The sequence below is a fragment of the Poecilia latipinna genome, unplaced genomic scaffold (assembly GCF_001443285.1).
Source record: "Poecilia latipinna isolate Pla-1442-1.1 unplaced genomic scaffold, P_latipinna-1.0 Scaffold226, whole genome shotgun sequence".
NCBI classification, from domain to species: domain Eukaryota; kingdom Metazoa; phylum Chordata; class Actinopteri; order Cyprinodontiformes; family Poeciliidae; genus Poecilia; species Poecilia latipinna.
The window spans coordinates 119,779-133,799 of NW_015112842.1; the positions used below are offsets into that span (position 1 = coordinate 119,779).

At 35.4% G+C, this 14,021-nt stretch overlaps 1 long non-coding RNA gene across 1 annotated transcript in view; it reads right to left on the reverse strand.

Annotated features, from left to right (window-relative positions):
- Window positions 1–14,021, reverse strand: part of LOC106947151 (uncharacterized) — a 68,689-nt gene that overhangs the window by 30,699 nt on the left and 23,969 nt on the right. The window lies entirely within an intron of this gene.

The window sequence follows — 14,021 nt, forward strand, 5'->3', positions numbered from 1 at the left end:
TGTAGTGGTTATCACCTTTGCTTTACACGCAATAGGTCTCTGGTTCAAAACCAGACAGAAACGGTTTGTGTAGGTTATGCATCTTTTGGGGTGCAGTGAGACAAGAAGAGCCTTCCTCTTTCGTGATGGTTCATTTGCCAATCGACTTCAATGTAGGCTTCTTTGAAATCGAAGCGACTTCAATGGCAAATTGGCAGTTCTGTGGCGTAATGCACATGTGTCAAACTCAAGGCCCGTCGGCCACATGTGGCCCCCCAGCATTTTATAGGCCAATGATTGACTTAAAATAGGTTTTGAGCATGAACTGACTACAAACTACATTTCAACCAAAGGTTTGTAATGCGCTTCCTAACCAGACGCTCCAAAGCGTCCGGTCCATAACTCTTCAACACGCCGTCAGCTACCGGTCAGAAAGACGCATTTAGTTCAGAGACCATGAGATGATATTCAGAAAGGATTTTTTTTTTAATTAATTGATTTCAGTTGCCTCTGAGACTAAATCTTTGCATAAAGTCTATAATGTCTGCCCATGTGACTTGTTTTTATCATTTGTTTGCTTACCTTTAAACACTGATTTAAATATTGTAATTTTTAAACTGAGCAGTAATTTTACATCCATGGAAACTCAAATGTAATATTTAAAACTTCAATACATAAAATCAGTTATTTAACAATATGAGGTGTTTAATTTATTTTTAACATTGTATTTTTATACATTTATGCTAGAGGTGCCCAAGTCTAGTTTTCCAGAGCTACCATCTGCATCTTTAGATACATTCCTTCTCTAACACACCTGGACCATTGACTCATTATAAGCCTCTTCAGATCTGAATGAGGGAAGTCAACCTTTTGTCTGGGGTGTGTTTTAGCAGGGATGCCCTACGTCAATGTGGCCCATTGAGGGTGGCCAATATGCTGAAGTGGCCCTCGGTGAAATTGAGTTTGACACCCCTGGTCTACAGAGTCACTCCTGACTTGACAGTCTTACTGTTTTGAACAAAATTATTGAACTAAATGAGTCTTTTAAGGATATTGTAACTCCCTCAGATTAATCTGTATGTTGACTGATTTTTATGGTTCAAAGTTTTATGCTTTTATTCGAGTACTATTTTCTTGGAACCAATAGCTTTTCTGAAATCTTTTGAATTTTTTTAGAGTTGCTTCTTAGTCAGCACTTCAGTGTTTTCCAGTAAATGCAAGCTAACTTTACATGGTTTTCATTCTTTTGACCCCTACATACAATTTAGTCTTCACTATCTCATATTAATACAATTTTTAGAGGTTTTAATTAGGATACATGTTCCATTGTATCCTCACACATTTTATTTCTCTTACTTTTGGATATTTAGTCAGATCCTGTGAAAAAATGAACACCTACAGCCACATCAATCAATGTTGTTGGTAGAAATTAAATTTGTAAATGGCATATAATTTACTGCAAGGCATAACAAAGTAAGAAAAATCTAACAGATGAAACAGTCACCACTTTCATGCTGCCGATTTGCTCTTGCTGTCTCAATAATCCATTTTATTGTTCAGATGAACAGCAGTTAAAAAGTAAATTCTAGGGAGAATAAAGATATACACAAAAGTGCAGAAAATGGTAGCCGGCTCAAGAGAAATTGGCTGAAATGGTTCAAATTAAAGCTACAAAGGTGTGAAAAATAGAAAACAAAAGCAGAACCAACGGTCAGCCGCAGGCTGAAGATGAAGATCTGCAGATCTGCTTGTCAGAACTGTAATGATTAGAAGACATCTATGAAAAGGCAGGCTATCAAAAGATATTATTGGCCATTTTTATGTCGATCCCTAGCTGTTCTGATGCTTTCTTTTTCTATGTTGACCTGCCAAGAGACTGCAGATGTGAATTAGTTAAAAGCTATAATCTGGTGCAACTCATCAAATGATGACATTTTATGTCTTAGCTGCACATTGTTGCTTTTTAAACAGAGTTCAAGAAGCGGCGCACACAAAATTAGTTCTTGAAAAAAATAAAGAAATCCATCCTAAAAATATCAACTCCATGCAACAGCCGTGAAGCAGTTCTCAGAAATGGTGATCATACAAATAAATATTCTTTCAATGAATCACAGGAAAGTTCAATCTTTTCCTTTCTTATAGAAAATGTTTCAGTTTGTGATTGAAAATACATTTCTTTAAAAACCCTTGCATTCCATAACAAGTAACAACATATAGACATTCAGTTTTAGCTAATATTCTTGTCAAGTCTTAGTTGCTGGTCTGATAAGCAATATGTGGGTCAAAAACATTCCAATGAGTCTGGTTTTCTTTTTTTGCAAGTTTTTCTAGTTTTCTTTCATTGCTAGCTGTGCTACAGTTAGTTGGCTATATAGACAGTTAGCTCAGGGCAGGATGGATCGATGTTTTCATATTTTTACCAAGTTTTGACCACTTGAACGTTGCTGAAATTGAGATTCTTCGGACAAGAAGGTAGGTAAAGTACCAAAAAAATTATTATCAAGTAAAAGTAACACTATTTCAACAATTTTTTACCCAAGTAAAAGTAAAAAATAGCCATCCATGACATTACTCAAGTAAGAGTAAAAAAGTATTTGGTAAAAAATCTATTCTAGTACTGATCAAAATGTCACTCACATGGAACAAAATATAAAGTTAAGAAGAATTTTTGATAATAATTTGTATAAGTAATAAAAAATAAAATTTATTTCAATTAAAACTTATTAAACTTTAACAAAAACTGCAGGTGTGTGTCTGTGTTTGGTGGATTTTTGGTTAAATATGTTTGTTTTCCATTCAGCGGGAAGAAAATCCTTAAGTTTTACTCAAGAGCAGAAATACTTCATAATAAAATTACTCAAGTAAAAGTAAAAAGTACAGCGCAGTAAAATTACTCCTAAAAGTAAATTTTTTCAAACATGTTTCAAACTAGTTACTCTGTCCAACTTAATAAGGTGAATAGAAAAGACCAAAAGATACAGCAGTAATAATATTCAGTTTTGCATTGGATTGATCCCATTTTATGTCACTCAATATTTCAATTATTGTCCACATTGTGAGTTTAACGTTCTGAATGTTTCGGTTTTTCGTTTCGTCGATGTTTTAGGTTTTGGTTGCTTACAGATTCAGGTGAAGCCTTCCTTGTTTGCAGAAACCGCCACTGAGGAACCTTGAGGAAGCGCCCTCCCTCACTGTCAGACGCCGAATCTATATCAAGATTCATTCTTATTCAAATTGCACCCCGCCAGCTCATAAACATAGCATTAGATTATGGAAATGAGAGGTCTGCATCTATTCCCGTTTAATTCCTTTCGGGAGACATTTAATTTAAACAAATAAATAAATAACAGCAGCATCAGGTGTTTATTAAGGTTATTGTGTAAATGTAGCCATGCAAACTGAATGATAATCACTCCATTTGACTATCCACGCTCAATCACCCAACACTGAACACTTCATTAAGGCTTTAATAGTCTTTTAAATATGTGAGACACTCGACTTTAAGAAAAGGTATCAGGGGAATTTTCTCTACTTGTCATTCACAGTAACGTGCCTTCAGTCCAATGAACTGCCCATTATTGAGTGAATGCCTGCTGTCGAAAAAGGAAGGACAAACAGTGAGTTTTACAAAATATATTCAGTTAAAACAGGTCACTTTTGAAAAGGAGACCTTCTGCCCATCCAACTCCAAAAAGCGTACAAAATGCTAGTTGGGCGATTACATGAATACTAACAGAGATTATGTGGAATTTCATAAAGAAGCTAACTAGTATTGACTGTTTGCAACTACGTCACTAAATCATTCAAGGCGCCATGTTGGACGTAGGAAGTGAGGGACGGGAGTGTTGAACAGAGCGGCTGAAATTATTGATTGTTCCAGTTTATTCATGGCTTCGAGTCGAGCTAATTTACCTGGTTGGTTGGGGCTCATAGACGGCGTATTTACAAACATTAAACAGCTAGCTTAGAAACTGAGCCGTACCTCTTCTCTCCTGATGTGTTAATCAAATTACAGACTCTGCCTAAATTCACAACACATGATTTATGTCACTTTGTAATAAACAGCGTTTCCTTTAAACCGGAGCGGCATTAAAAACGTACAAAAGACGCTAACCAGTTTTTTCCATACATGCTAGGCTACATGACGGCGCGGCTTTGACTCGTACCTTCTCCATAATGCGATATTTGATACCTTTCTAATCATACTTACCTATAAAGTATATGAACATTAGTCTTCTTATAGACCCCAAATGTTTACTTAGCTCTTTAGAAATTATGTTTTTGGAGCCAAAACTATTTAATGTTTGACACGCTCGTTAGCCAGATGATGTTTCCATAGATTAAACCCAAAAAAATTAACTAATTTTCTGTGTGACTGGGTACTGGTTCAATTTAATTCTGGTCCTACTCAAGGGATGGTGTCTTCATAAACAAATGATAAAAACTATGAAAATGGTGAAATACCTGACCAAATAACCTTGAAAGACCTTTAGAAAACTTTAAAGTACCCTTGAGCGATAATACTTCAAGATAAGAAAGTCTGAATAGAAAAAAATGAGTCGTGGAAAGTTTCCATCTGTAAAATGATCCATATCAGGTGTGTCTAAGACAAATGTTTCAAACAAAAATGTAAGAGTACATTATAGATGATTTCAGCCATTATAAGTCACCATTGGACTGAGGAATTACTAAAAATGCCAAGCACATCTTCAATAAAATGTTATCCTCAACTCAGTTAAAATTTTATGTGGATTTCCACATGAATCAACTTCTCAGAAAAGGTGAGCAATATTTTGAGCGGTCTATATGGTTGCAGCAAAGTAAAAAGAGCAGACAGAAAGTTTTCAGAGGATTGCCTCTAGGAAATATTGGAAGCTCAAACCTTTGCTTTGCACAAGAGGATGGAAATATGTGCTTTGCTATCTTTTAAATGCACTGATCAAGAGGGTCCACTTACACTTGGCTCGGGGCCTCACACAGGACATATGGACGAGTCAACAAATGGAGGCAGTCGTGATGCGGATGGATCACAGGATTAACAGCATCTCAGAGATAGAGAGCTTCTTACTGGAGACAAAATGCATGAGGCAGAAGGCAGTGGATCTGGCACAGAGACTCCCATAAGTGGGACATGTATTTCATACTGAGAATGGGTTTGCAGTAGCTTGAAGCACAGTGAACATGGTACAATGTACCACAATGGATGGGATTTGTGAGGGCTTGGCTTTTGCTGTGCAGGAAAAATTCACTGCAGAAGCAGTTAAATAAGGCCCTGAATGCAGTATGCTGGCTGCTGGAGGGCAACTGTGAGGTCCTGACCCCAGCCACAGCGGTAGAACAGAAAGTAAACTCAAGATGTTCTGGCCCACTTGAATTCAAGACAGTAAACCTGCCAAATGCCTTTCTGGAAGTTCCAGCTGTATACTGAAAACCGTCACATGCGTGTCTTAGGTTCTTTAGCATGAACATTTCAGTATTGTCTACTCATCTTTAGGCCTATTCTTTGCTGGCATTTGACTTTTTTATCTTTAGAAATTGAGGAGGAAACCTCAGAGATAACACTGGCTTTAGAAAGTTCCTGAATGCCAACTTTCTGGAATTCTTTGGTTACCTAGCAACTCGCTTACTCTATGGTAACCTAGCAACAACCTGTTTGCGCAGTTTCAAGTTTCACCAGTGTGCCTCAAAACTGCTTAACTGCTTAAGTAGCCTTTTAATCAAGTACTTTTTTATGTTTACAAGAGTAAAAGTATGTTGCAGTAGTTCTACCCTTACTCGATTACAATTATTTGTCAACTCTACCTACTTGTGGTTTTAATTTTCTAAAACTTTCTTTTAAAAACATCTTATTCCCCCACAAAAAGCTTTCAGGTTCTGAAATATTCAATGTGTTTTCCGAATTGTTCCACTTTCAAAGGAATTGAAATTACCTTCACTGAAATATGAAAGTGATTTATCCCAATATTTTACATCATACTTTATTGTGCGAAGACAGCTTTAAAATTAAACTTTTTTCTGTTAGGATGTTTTACGCTTTGTCTATTTTTTGCTGGAATTTGACGTTTTTACTTTTAGACATTGCCAAAGAAACGTCTAAAATAACACTGTTGTTAAAAAGCTCCTTACTGTCAAGTTTCTGGAATTCTTTGGTTACCTAGCAACTCACTCACTCTTTGGTTACCTAGCAACAACCAGTTGCGCAATTCGCACAAGTCAAGTTCCTGGAATGCTTTAGCTGATTATCAGTGACCTGGGTAAACCACCAAACTAGAAAATCTTGTTGGTCTTGGCTGTTCAATCAAGTTTAGTAAAAGAGTACCTCGTGTCTTTTGGTGAACTTTCAATGAATCATTTTTAAAAGGTCTAAGATGAAGAAAATCTGGAGGAAAAGCTGGAGGGAATTTGCTTGGAGCAACAGATTTGCATTGGTGAGCTCTCTAGCAAGTCTATTCATTATTAAATCAAAGATCATAGGGATACTCTGTGATTTTTTTGTAGGTAAAACCTCAAACAACTTTCAAACAGCCAAAGCAAAAGAGAAGGTAAAAGTCAATGCTTGCTTTCTTCTTCCTCACTTTCTACTTTGTCTTACTGGCAAATCATATTTCCTGCCTTATAGCCACCAGGCCTCATCTTTGTCTACACTGCAAACTGTTGCCCTCGTGAGAGTTTGATGCTTTCACCTCATTGGTTTGATAAACTGACTAACCCCAAGTCTTCCAGGTTTTGGTCCCAGATACAACCTGCTGAAATGTATTTACTCCATATGGAGGTAGGACCTATCCCAAAATCTATGGGCTATGCAAAACATATTTGCTACATTGTTTGCACAAAATCACTCTTAGATAATGAGACTGAGCTGTTTTAGGGCGCCCTGTCACTTTAATTTCAAATAAGCCGCTGCTGGCCACACCCCCCAACTTAATGTTTACATTCGCACGAGAAAATGGCTGCAAACAGATGCACGATTGTACAGCCATAAATCTTCGAAAAGCAGAAGTGGAGCCTCCTGCACAACCAGCAAGAATGCAGCAAGTGATTTCTGGATGGTAAGTCAACAACAAAAAATTTGTCTCTTCCAGCAGCCATTGTACAACGCATAAAACCAGCTGACCAAACATGCTCGAGTTCAGCTTGAGTTGCTAGGTAATGGGCTGGATTCAACCAGGGTTGCTAGGTAACGGAGTAGTGTGATTCAACATTCAGTAGGTTTTTGAGAAGGATCGTTTTCCAGATACCAAAAATCATTAACTTATTGCCAAAAAAACTGTGGTTTCATTAACCATGCAGGAACTGATGGACATATTGATTATTGCTTCCCAATATTAAACTCAGATTCAAGGAATTGCATCGGAATTTAACATACAATCATCTACAAGGTCTGTGTGAACTTTATGTAGCTTATGAATTGCAAACACTGAAGCATTATCTTTGTTTGAAATTTGAAAATTTCTCATCATGAGAAATCAGTTAAAAATAAAACATTTAAATGTCACATTAGCATTTAATCACATTTACTCAAAACACACAATTATCCATGATAGCAACCAATTTGATAAATGGCTCCTTTAACCACGGCTCACATAATTACGCTGAGTTTATGATGGAAAACGGATCATAGTGACGTGATAAAATCAACAGTCGTGTTGGATGTACTGTATTTTAACTGCAAGGTTAAATTCTGACCTTTCAGTTTCTCTCTGAAGATGCTGCAGCTTTAAGAAATGTTCCTCAGAGAACACGGCCGCGTATCTGATGTAAAAGCTGTGTAACTGACAGTTTTCATGTTGTTGTTGTAAATGCATGACTTCACAGCTCATAGCACCAAGCTCATTCATCTTCGCAAAACATAAGGCAACCTGCATTCCGACCGATTCTATCATTACAGGTTTTCAAATAACTTATAAAAAATGAAAAATATGCGTTGTTTCAAGATGTGAATATTTCAAAAATAAAAATAAAAATATATAGTCTTTGACTCAGAAATTATCACCTCGATACTATGTTTACCGATAAGGTGCTGCTGTCGCTATGAAATATTTACTTCGGGGAAATTAAATAAGAATGAAATGCTTACATTTTTCTCCCAAATCATGAATAAGAAATTGTTTACTTACTTTATGGCTCTGTTAACTTTGGCAGATGCAGCCAATGTGTCAGTAGTTCTCCTTTAAAGTTATTGTCTGCAAGCATCTACTGTATTCTGTATTTCAAAGTGTTTCTAGCTCTTGATTTGTTGCAATTGTCTGCTTTTGCATTGCATTTGAGCTCAAAAGAAAGTTTAACGACTAAAGAATAGCAAAAAGCATTAACTTTTCCACTGTTGAGACTAAATTAGATGAAACTGTTGGTGATTTAAATTGGGCAGAATGATGCTTTCTCAATCTCAAAGTCTTGCAGAGAATTTCAGATTTGATGGTTGAAGGGAAATATAACCCGATATTAATAATTGCACAATCAACCTTCGATTTTAAAGGTTTGTTGAACTTTTAAAGGTCTCACATGGTAAGCCTATCTTATTGTTTTTTTCCTGCCAGTGTTGCCAAGTCCTGTGAAAAATGTATTTTAATTTAATCAGGGTGTAAAAGTTTGTTATTCAAAATTTTATTGTAAAAGTGTACAACTGTATGCATTTATACTGTTTACAAATGACCACTTTTTTACTTTCTTTGCCAATTTTTTTTGCCAGTGTTCTTCATATTTCTCTCGCAAGATCTGGCAACACTCCGTCAAACTGACGGCAAATACTTAAAGAGCAGAAAATAAACAAAATTATGTCTAAGAAGAATGGTAAGTTTTTAACTAAAGCTCAGTTTTGCGTTGATTCTACAATGTTTCTTGGGTTTTTCTTAATTTTTTACAGGGCAGTCAATTTCCACCACCAAAAGCACCAACCTAGCATGATAAAATATATTAACATATGTTTAAAATAACATTGAATAAAACAAACTATTATTTTTTTTAGTAATAGATTGGTTTCTTCCTGTTTGGGGCAAATAAAAGACATCAAACTTGTTACCTTGTTTACTGTAAATTTAAAGTTTATCAGCTAATGTTACATTCAAATACTAAAAATAAAATGGCTCACTTAAATGCATACTCTGCATTTCAGAATCCAATCATTTTTATTTGCTACTAATGTAGAGTTAAAATAGCCATGATGCTAATTTTAATTAGCATAAAGTAAGCTAATTAAAAATGTCTGGTTTGTTGGCCCCCAAATGAAAATCTGCTTAGGGCCCCAATAAGGCTTGGCCCGGCCCTGTTTGTTTACATTTAGAATAAAAGACAAACTAATCAGTGTGTTTTGAAGCAGTCTGTTGAGATCTGTGACGAAATTGACTTTAAAATAATTCATCATAAATTAAGATTAACGGCAGGTTACCATGATTTAACACTCAACTTTGTGTCAAAATGAATAAACATATTAGAAAAATCATTTAAATGACTAAAATTATGGTTATTATTGAAAACAATGGGGGAACTTGCAAATCTACATTCATATTGTAAGTTTTTTGCATTTTCGTTTTGATATGGTGAAATAGTTGGATGTTATTGGGTATTTTTTTTACATTTTTTTGCCTAAGGTTTCCATACAGGCTGCATGTTTAAGCGGCCTCTCCGGCATCGGGACTCCAGCCACTGGAACCGTCCCTCCTGGGATCTCATCATCTACCAAGAAGTCTGACCCCAGATGTTTTGTTGTTGTTTAAAAAAATGGAAAATTATTCCAACCAGAGCGGCAACAGTGGGTGTTATGATTTTATGTAAACCAAGAGCAGTATTTCGGATTCACATCCAATATTAAACGAGAACTGAAGTAATTTCTATCTAAATTATGATGTTTGTTATTGAGAGTAATCTGTTTATTTGTTGTGTTTGAAGACCAGCAGCTGCCGTTTCTGAGGTTTTTTAAATGTCCTTCCAGTTAATCCTTTGAGCATTAAAACGAGGTTCATCATTATGTAAGCTTTTGTAAACAGATGCTTTAATTATTCTTATGAATTAAATTATACAAATAGGTACAAACTAACGACATACCAACTGGTTTTGGTGCCATACTCTGTGGTAATACTTATTTGGACGAGAGAAAATAAAAAATTTAAAACGGCATGAATAAAACATGGCTGACGCAGTCGGTACATGTTAGTGTCCTGAATCTTTGATTGGCGTCGTTTTATGTATCGGTCCATCAAGCTGTGGCTATTTAGTGCAAAACAACTCGCAAATACAAATTAGAAAGAACCACTTTGGGTGCTGAATTGGAAATTTTGCATTTTAATAAGATAAATTTTAGTTTTCAGAGATAACGACCAATCAGAAGAGACGATTAAAGGGGGAAAAACACCAAGTCGAATGTCTCGACCTGATATGATGTCATTTTCGTTGACAGGCTGCCACCGCCCACCGCCGGGGTCAGGTTAGCAACATCCGCCGCACTTTGTTTACCTCGCACCGCGGGCCTTGTAGAACCATCTGTGGAGTTTTTTCAGCATCTCAGAGAGGGGATCGGTGCCAAACAGGGCTCAGCTGTCTGCCACTGGCCAGTTTTCAGCTGGATTTTACCTTCTACTTCCCTCCAGGTCTCCTATTAGTGTCAAGAAGGCCACCTATGTCCAGGTGTGAAGATGTCTTGCCAGGTGCAAGATGTGATAGTAATTTGTTGTGCCCATAATGTCAGCCGGTCGGTTCTCCTGGGAGCACAGCAGCTGACTTTTTGCCTCAGCGGTGTAAACTAATTAAGTGTTAAATTCGAGTTCATGCATCTGTCTTTTATGTAAACAATGTTTTGCAATTAGAAAAAAAGGATGCAAACGATGAGAGATATCAAGAATAATTACTGATATTAACACAATATGGACTTAACGTTTTATTACAATATTTTGAAGTAGAATTTATCACGATAAATTATAATATTGTTGTTTTGAGACTATTTTTAAGGTAATATGATGATAATATTGGCATAATAATGCAAGAAACCATTCTCAAAAATCTGTAAACTTTAAATTCTGGTGAACATTCAAAACTGGAGCTAGAAGACATTATAAATTTCCAAAATAAATAAACAAAACAAGAGAAACATCAAATAAAATTAATTATTAAGTAAAATTGTGCTTCAAAAAAAGGGGCTAGTTCAGACCAAAACACCAAAAAACAAGAAATCATTATTGAGTTTTAGTTTATCATGCCATTAATTGACAAAAATTACAATTATTTATTACTTATTTTGTAAGTAATTATATAACTGTGACCAAATGGCAAATTATAATTTGCTTATTTAGGTCAACAGAAGTGTGACAAGTGTCACTAATCTGCTCACAGTAACTACATTTAATTATTTTTTTTTAATTTATTGATACTCTAAAAAAACAGTGGATAAAATATATCGAAAGACAATATATCAGAGGAAAGACTTTAGCTGCTTTTCATGTTCAGCTAAGCTAGATTGGTAGAATCAACTACCTCTCTCACTCTATGGTTACCTAGCAACTCTCTCACTCTATGGTTACCTAGCAACTCTCTCACTCTATGGTTACCTAGCAACTCTCTCACTCTATGGTTACCTAGCAACAACCTGTAGAGTGACTTCCACAGTTTGGAGTTTTACCACTTTGCCTCATAACTGCTTAGAAATAAACAACATAGTGGAGTGAAAACTGAATAAAACACAAAATGTCCCGCCACCAGATTGGCAATATTTCAGATATTTAAAACTAATAAATAATTATCAGTATTGACTGATAGGATGTGTTTTTCAACCAGGCGTAACAAGTTTTATAGGTTTTTTTAATTGAAAAACACTGTTTAGAAAAAGTGCTTCTCTGGTCATTTTTAATATTCAGTGTTTAAAATGCCATAATTTTAACATTATTTAACATTTCCAGGTGTTCTGCTTAAGCAGCCTTTCAATCAAATACTTTTTTTACGTTTACCAGAGTAAAAATACATTCAAGTAATTCAATTCTTTCCTCAGTACAAGTAAATGCCAACTCTACCCACTTCTGGTTTTACATTTCTAAAACTTTCTTTTAAAAACATCTTATTCCCCCCACAAAATTCCTCCAGGTTCTGAATTATAGCAAGGCTTTTTCTGTATTGTTCCACTTTCAAAGGAATTGAAATGACCTTCACTGAAATATGAAAGTGATTTATCCCAATATTTTACATCACTCTTTATTATATAAGACAGCTTTAAAATGCAAATGATTTTCTGTTAGGATGCTTCAAACAATACTTTATTGCTTTGATCTTTGCAGCTACAAAACAGTGGAAGATATTATTAGTATCTTTTTTTTAAGGAAATTCGCAAGAGGAAATGAGTCGTATTGAGTCAGTGCTAAATCAGGTAATTTTCTGTAATTTACCTTTTCTTTTAGACCATTAATGTTTCCTTTCCTTTCCTCAGTGGGAGATGTGAAGCTGACGGAGGCAACAGCGCATGATGTATTTGAAATAAATGCCTGTCATGGAAACAAATTTGAAAGTAGCTGCCAGACAGCTTGTCAGTTTCAATACATCCTGCTTGTTTTTTTATTATTTTTTTTTTATTACAGTACCTGAAATGTTCATTCTGCGTTTTGGGTCCTAGTTGTTGACGCTGCCTGACAGCAAAGGACTTCCAGGACGTTTTGCTTGTTATGTGTTGTACGGTTGAGTTTTTTTTGTTTTTCTTTTAACATCTCCCTTTTGGCTTTGCTTTCTGTCTTTTCACAGTCACATTTCTGGCGTTTTCTCCAACGTGTCGATTATCAAACCAGCTGGGAAACGAGCGGCCTGTTTGGTTCGCAGGTCAGTGCTTTGTGTTTGAGATTCATTTAGTTTCCCGACGCAGATTGATTAATTAAAGGGAAAGTACATGCAACCATGGTAGATCCAACAATCCCTGGCTTTCCTCTTCTTACGAAAACAAACAAAAAAAAAAACAACAACAGACTGGTTGTAATAAAGAAAAGACAAATGTCAGGGTTTCCCTTCCAAGGGTTTGGGGGAACAGATGCAAAATGAACAGCATGAGAAACTTCAGTTCCCAACAGGATCGCTCATCTCCTACTTTACAGTCAAAGCAATATTGATTTTGCAAAGCAAAAAAGGAAAAAACGGGAATTATTGTTTATTATTAGCATCCCGAAGCTGAAATCTGAATATTTGGAAGAAAGACATGGATGTGGAGTGAGAAAACTTTTATTAATCAACTAGAATCAATCCAAAATATGAATAATTATCAATACCAAGTGGTACTGACTTTGACAGAAGGGGTAGACTAAGATTTTTTCTTCAAACTTCTTCTATTTATTCAAAACTTTTGTTTATTTTAAACTGTAAATGAATTAAATAAGCAAATAAAATCTTATTCCTTCTTGAAATTTGAACTTGACCTAAAAACAGATTTTGTTTTGATTTGTCCTCAGATATTTTTTTAAACTTTATTTATTTAGAAAAAATCCTATTTTGCTTTTTTAATCAATCATGTTAATATGTTATTAAAGTATTTTGTAGTTTAAGTAATTTTAAACTTTGTTCAAATTTTGTCCTTCATTTTAACAAAATAATTCAACTAAAAACAACAAAAATGCCTAAAGATCAGATGTTTAATAATATACCAAACTGAAATAAAAAGTATCGGTATCGGTATTGTCTTATATTTACTTTGTATTGGATCAATATCAAAATATGCATTATTGGTCGTTTCTAATTTGTACTTGAAGATGTCAGAGGAGCTCAATTTTTTGTTGGTCAACGTGCCAGTTACTAGGAATCACAAACAACTCTAAACAGGTCGATTGTTAGCTTCGATTTAAAGGAACTCAGTGTCCTGCCCATAAACAACCAATCAGAGTCAGGAGGAGGGACTTAACGCTGTTAATCAACTTTGTGAACAGCTCACTATTACAGGAAAACCATTTATTTGCCATCACCAGTGGCTACGCTAACTGGTAGGGTGATTGACAGCTCTAAGACCCGCCTCCTACCTCTGATTGGCTGCTTTTAGTTACCACAGATTATCTGCCTTAAGAAATATTTTAAACAACTTACATACTGGT